Source organism: Eptesicus fuscus, chromosome 5 (assembly GCF_027574615.1).
Source record: "Eptesicus fuscus isolate TK198812 chromosome 5, DD_ASM_mEF_20220401, whole genome shotgun sequence".
NCBI classification, from domain to species: domain Eukaryota; kingdom Metazoa; phylum Chordata; class Mammalia; order Chiroptera; family Vespertilionidae; genus Eptesicus; species Eptesicus fuscus.
This window is the reverse complement of record NC_072477.1, coordinates 29,359,182-29,365,900: the sequence shown is the minus strand read 5'-3', so window position 1 is coordinate 29,365,900 and position 6,719 is coordinate 29,359,182.

Sequence of the window (6,719 nt, the reverse complement as noted above, 5' to 3'; positions counted from 1 at the left end):
GGAGAATATTAAATGGTGAATAACTACATAACCCCCATTTATATACAGTAAAATCCTTTTGTATCTTTTAGGACACAGTTCAGATGTCACCTTTTATATGAAGCCTTCCCTCATTTTCCTACCCTAAAATCCAGCAATTATTTCACTCCTCTATGCTCACTTAGCTGTTGTTATGTCTGTGTTATTGCAACCATCAGTCTGACTTATGATACAATTATTTGTGTATCTGCATCCATCTCCTGCATCATATTTTGTGCTGCTGGAGGAAAGGGATGGTACTTCATTTGCTACAGAGTCTTGCAGGTAACAGGCACTCAATAACTGTTGGCTGAATTTAATTGCATTTTCATGTTATCTCCTTCTCAGCCTCTGAGAGGGAGATTCATGTATACTTATAAACCATAGTCTTCATACTTTTTACATTCCTACTTTTCATAAGATTTCCTTTTTGGGTCCTGATTCTTTTTTTTGTTTTTACACAAAGTGCCAACATTTATTGAGTGTGTGTGTGTGTGTTTATAAGATCTCCTGTGTTTTTGTTTTTCTTTTCTTTTTTATTGTTTAAATTGTTACATATGTTTTCTTTTTTCCCAATCGACTCCTCCCTGGCCACTCCCACACCCCAGGACAAGCCCCCAATGCCCCAGTGTCCATGTCCATTGGTTATGCTAATATGCATGCATACAAGTCCTTTGGTTGATCTCTTACCCCACCCCCCCCACCCTCCCTTGCCTTCCCTCTGAGGTTGGACAGTCTGTTTGTTGTTCCTTTGTCTTTGGATTTATTTTTGTTCATCAGTTTATGTTGTTCATTATATTCCACAAATGAGTGAGATCATGTGATATTTCTCTTTCCCCGACTGGCTTATTTCATGTAGCATAATGCTCTCCATGTCCATCCATGCTGTCGCAAATGGTAAAAGTTCCTTCTTTTTTATAGCATCGTAGTATTCCATTGTGTAGAGGTATCACTGTTTTTTAATCTACTCATCTGCTGATGGGCACTTAGGCTGTTTCTAAGTCTTAGCTATTGTAAATTGTGCTGCTATGAACATAGGGGTGCATACATCCTTTCTGATTTCTTGGGATATATTCACTAAGTGGGATTACTGGGTCAAATGGGAGTTACATTTTTAACCTTTTGCACTCGGATGTCGAGTGTGACTCGACACGGTTAACATTAGAATAAAGGAATCGAGAAAAAAGCAAGCGAGTGCAAAGGGTTAACTTTTTGAGGAAACTCCATACTGTTTTCCACAGTGGCTGCACCAGTCTGCATTCCCACCAGCAGTGCACAAGGGTTCCTTTTTCTCCACATCCTCGCCAGTACTCATCATTTGTTGATTTGTTGATGATAGCCATTCTGACAGGTGTGAGATGGTACCTCATTGTTGTTTTGATTTGCATCTCTCAGATGATTAGTGACTTTGAGCATCCTATATAATAAAAACCTAATATGCAAATCTACTGAATGGCGGAACAACTGGTGGAACAACTGGTTGCTATGACGTGCACTGACCACCAGGGGGCAGACGCTCAACGCAGGAGCTGCCCCCCCCCGCCCCCCCACCTCCGGCCTGCAGGCCCCAGGTGCATCAAGGCGGGTACCAGCGAAGGCCCCCAGATTGCCCCACCAGTCACCCCACAGATTGGCCCTGATCACCAGCCAGGCCTAGGGACCATACCCATGCACAAATTACATGCACTGGGCCTCTAGTGTTTTCATATTTCTCTTGGCCTTCTGTATGTCCTCTTTCGAAAAGTTTCTATTTAGGTCCGTTGCCCACTCCTTATGCTTCTTGCTTGATTTTTCTCCTCTGGCCTATATTTCTTAGGTTAGATACTTCAAACTGAAGCTCACCAACAAATTGTTGGGAACACTATCATCAATTATCCTGGTAAGGGTCTGAACATCTCTATCTTGATTCTATGTCCTAAGTAGTGCATATAACTTTTTCCTTTAATTTATGCATGAAACAACCTTTAAAATGATGTCACAAAACCTAATTTTTCATCTTCATTGAACATTAAACTTTTCTGAATAGAAATTACGTTTGGCTTAACATATTTTGCAAATAGTAAAGGTGTGTACTTTTTTAAAAATATATGTATATATATATATTATTTATTTCAGAGAGAAAGGGAGAGGGAGGGAGAAATAGAAACATCAATGATAAGAGAGAATCATTGATGGGCTGCCTCCTGCATGCCCCACACTGGGGATGGAGCCCGCAAGCCAGACTTGTGCCCTGACCAGGAATCCAACCGTGACCTGCTGGTTCATAGGTTGGTGTTCAACCACTGAACCATACTGGCCAGGTGATGTGCTTCTATTCTTTATAAATACCAATGGCAAGTACAACTAACATATTTTTACTATGCAAACACTATTCTACATTGATGGTTTTGAGGCATGTTGGTATGTGGCTTTAGGATTTTTATATGAAAAGGAGTATTTTTAGACCCAATGAAAATATTATTTTACTAGAGGCCCAGTGCATGAAATTCATACCTGGGTAGGGTCCCTAGTGGCTGCTGGCTGCCAGCCAGGGCCTTCCTTCCCGCTGTTGGCTGGCCGGCCCCGCCCCCTGGCCGATCTCCTGGTCAAACTCCTGGTCCAACTCCTGGTGGAGGGGACAATTTGAATATTAGGCTTTTATTATATATAATATTTGAGATATTGCTAATAATATAATAGAATTAATGGCAAAAATTCTAATTCCCATAGCAATTCTGAGTTTTCATCTCAAATACTGTATTTTTCATCTTAAGAAGTTCAACTTTAGTCTTTTGAAAATATCTTTGTTTTCCTTTCTTAATGTGCTCACTCCTTCCTCTACTTTGTTGAACACATGGATTATAGTTATAATAGCTGTTTTAATGTCTTTGTCTATTAATTTAATCACCTGTATTATCTGGACCTGTTTCTATTGATTTGTTTGGTTTTCCTCATTATGGGTTATATTTTCCTGCTTCATTCTGCATGTCTGGTTAAGAAAAAGTACCAGTAGGACAATTGGATTCCAAGCATTGTGAACTTTACATTGTTGGATGCTGGATTTTTTGGGGGGTTGGGGGGATAGTTTCCATTAAATATTTTTCAGTTATGTTCTGGGATATAGTTAAGGTAGTTGGAAATAGTTTGATCCTTTTGAAGCTTGCATTTAAACTGGAATAGACAAGAGTAGAGCAGCCTTTAGGGCTAATTTGGCCCAATAATGAAGCAATACCTTTCTGAATACTCAACCGGATGCCCAATGTGTTAGGAAGTTTTTCCATTTGGGCTGTGGGGAATACGAACTATTTCCAGCCCTGTGTGAATGCCAGTAATTGCTCCTTGCAGGTGTTTCTCTCCCTGGGTGCAGGTAATTTCCTCAAACATGTGTGCTGCTCAGTACTCAGCTAAAGACTCAAGGGGAAGCCCCTGCAGATCTCCAGAAAACTCTATCTCTCTCTCTGTTTTCTTCTCCCTCTCCCTCGCCCTCTCTCCAGCTTTCTCCTCTCTGGTGATCTACCTTACTAATTCTAGCTGTGTTAGCCAATCTGAATTCTCAACTCCATCTCTTCAGCTCAAGAAACTGCCAGGCTTTGTTGGGGTTCCCTTGGCTGTGCTGTAACCAGGAATCTCTCCAGGCAGTAAACTGGGGGAGATTATGGGTTCACCTCATTTGTTTTTATTCTTTTAGAGGTCACTGTTTTGGGCTGAATGCTATCCAATATCTGAAAACTGTTGTTTATATATTTTGTCTGTTTTTCATTTGTTTAAGGTAAAGGGTAAGTTGTGTCCCTGTTATTCCATCATGGCCACAAGGGAACGTCACAGTTTTGATTTTTAAATGGGGTATGAACCAATTTTATGTCAGAAAAATAAGAGCGAGTATGACCATGATCCAGTCATTTATCCTCTTCTTAGCTTTAGTTTCTTCATCTGTAAAACAAAGAGGTTGGTTTAAATGATCATAAGGTTCTTTTCTGACTCTAAATTTTGCAATTCTAGAATTAAGTGTAGGTGTATTTTTTGCAGAGAGAACTGATATATAGTCTCCAAAGTGATAATTTAAAGATTCAGAACTATGGAAGCCCCATATTGCTATAGTAAAGTAAATTTAGAAGAGAAGATTTGTGTTTTAATAGATGAAGGAGTCTTTCGTTACAAACTGGGAGCAACAACACAAATCCCATAGCACAGACATGTAAAATGACCAAATAATTTGAAGAAGGGAAAATGTATAGGAATATTCTTAGTTTCATTATTGTTTACAGGGCCTATGCATTGTGCATTGGACATGGTAGGTGTTTAATTAATATCTTTTGACTATCTCAGTGGTATCTGAAGCCATTTTCCTAACAGAGAAAAGTAATTTAAAAAGTTTCCACTATAGAAAAAGTTGGAAACGACTTTTTTTTGGGAGAACTGGTCAGTGGTACAGTCATATAATGGAATGATATACAACAATCAATAAAACTGAAGTAGTGTATGTACTAACACAGAATGCCTTCAAAGATATAGTGTTAAATGAAAAAAATAAGTTCACTATAATTTTATATTTTATAGATTTTTAATGTTTTATATATTTTGCAATAAAAATATTTAAAAGGAATTGAAAAAGCAATGTGTATAAAAGCATGTTACTATATATCTTACATATATTATATATAAATAAAATCTGTTTTAAGGCATTATATAATACATGCTGGTATAGTCAGAGAAAACATATAGAAAGGTCTACAGACTGGTGAAACTGGTGCCTCAGGGTAGAAGGATTGGGGACAGTGTGGAAGAGAGACTCACTTTTCCCTGTATGCCCTTTTATATTTCTTTTGCATACTTTTACTCATGTGTATGTTTCATTTAGTTTCTTAAAATGCTACCATATATATATATATATATATATATATTAATGAAGTAACTGAAGTTCTCTTAAAGGGTTCAATTTCATTAAGTAGAAATTTTCCCCATCTGTAGATTATGTGCTTAAAGAAGGTAGACCACGTTCGTTCTTTCTACTATTACTTCAGGAAAGTACAGAGCACCTCATGGCTATGATTAATTCCCTATTTCTTATGAACAGAATCATCACGATAAATATTTAAGTGACTGGCATCAGGAGGATAATGCTTGCTTAAATATGGGTGCTTGAGAGAAAGAACAAGGCCACATGTTTCTAATGATCTTATGTACATTTTATGGTATTTAATTAACCTTTATAATCTAAACCATCCATCTTTCTGGCTTCTAGAGAAGCTACCTAACCCCCATTCCCCCCCCCCCCCCACACACACAAAACAACAACACAAGGTGCAGGAGCTAGATAGCAAGGCTGTATGAGTCACAGGATGTTAACCTGTGGCCAGTATGCTACTTTCCAATTCTACAGGTGATGTGTACATGTGTTTGGAAGAGAGTGAAATCGAGCACACCACATGGGGACACTACATTTTATGTTTTAGGGAGCCAGTTATACCTCTGGCAAGCTATCTTAAAATAATTTCTAGCCATAACCTGTATTCCTGTGAGTGTCTGATGTTCTTCAGGTAAAACCCAGCCAAGTATTTCCTGGAAGACATGGGGAGATATTTGAAAACATATGTGCAAGTCCAAGATTAAAAATCCATGGCTCATTATGCAACTCAGAAAAACTGCTAGGATTTGCAATTATATATGCCCAAGGCACTTCCTTTGAATTCTGTTATCTGCTTTAAAATTTCTGGCTCTGTTTCTGGTTTTGAATTCTTAAAATGCCAATGCAGCAAATAGATAATGCCAGAAAGATGCCTCTAAGATCTAGCCAGCCAATGAGAGAATATGAAGAATAGGATTCCTAGATTTGAGAAACTTATTTTTGTTATATGAGAAATATTATTGTGTGTAAGTTACTATAGCACATGAATAATAGGAAGGAAAACATTGCTGTTAAGGGGGAAATATTATTTAAAAGAGCAATGATCAATGCTCTGTCTCTGGATCTGTTTTCGTTCATCTGTTTATGTTGTTCATTATATTCCACAAATGAGTGAGATCATGTGATATTTATCTTTCTCCCACTGGCTTATTTCGCTTAGCATAATGCTCTTCAGTTCCATCCATGCTGTTGCAAATGGTAAGAATTCCTTCTTTTTTACTGCAGTGTAGTATTCCATTGTGGTTTTTTTTAATCCACAGGGTTTTTTTTTAATCCACTCATTCATCAGACTGTTAAACCTCAGAGGGAAGGTAGGGGAGTGCTGGAGTAAGGGGGAGAGATCAACCAAAGGACTTGTATTTATGCATATGAGCCTAACCAATGGACACAGACACCAGGTGAGGTGAGGGCATGAGTGGGGGAGGGTGGGGGGCAATGGGGGGATAAGGACACATATGTAATACCTTAATCAATATAGAAAAAAAGAAAATCATAAAAAATAAAAATAATAAAAGAGCAATGATTTTCATGGATTACATTGACAGGAAGAGTCCTACTTTCAGCCCCAATCTGAGCCAAAGGTCAGGAATTTAACAAAAGGAGACCACTACTAGGGGTGCAGGTATAGCAAATAAAAATGCAGGATGCCCAGTTAAACTTGAGTTGTCTCACACAATATTTGGGACATACTTACACTAAAAAAATGATTTGCTGTTTAGCTGAAAGTCAAACCTAAGTGGACGCTCTGTATTTTATCTGCCAATCCTAATTGCTACCCAGAGTAGGAGTAGATGCATTATATGTTGTCGTCTTTCTT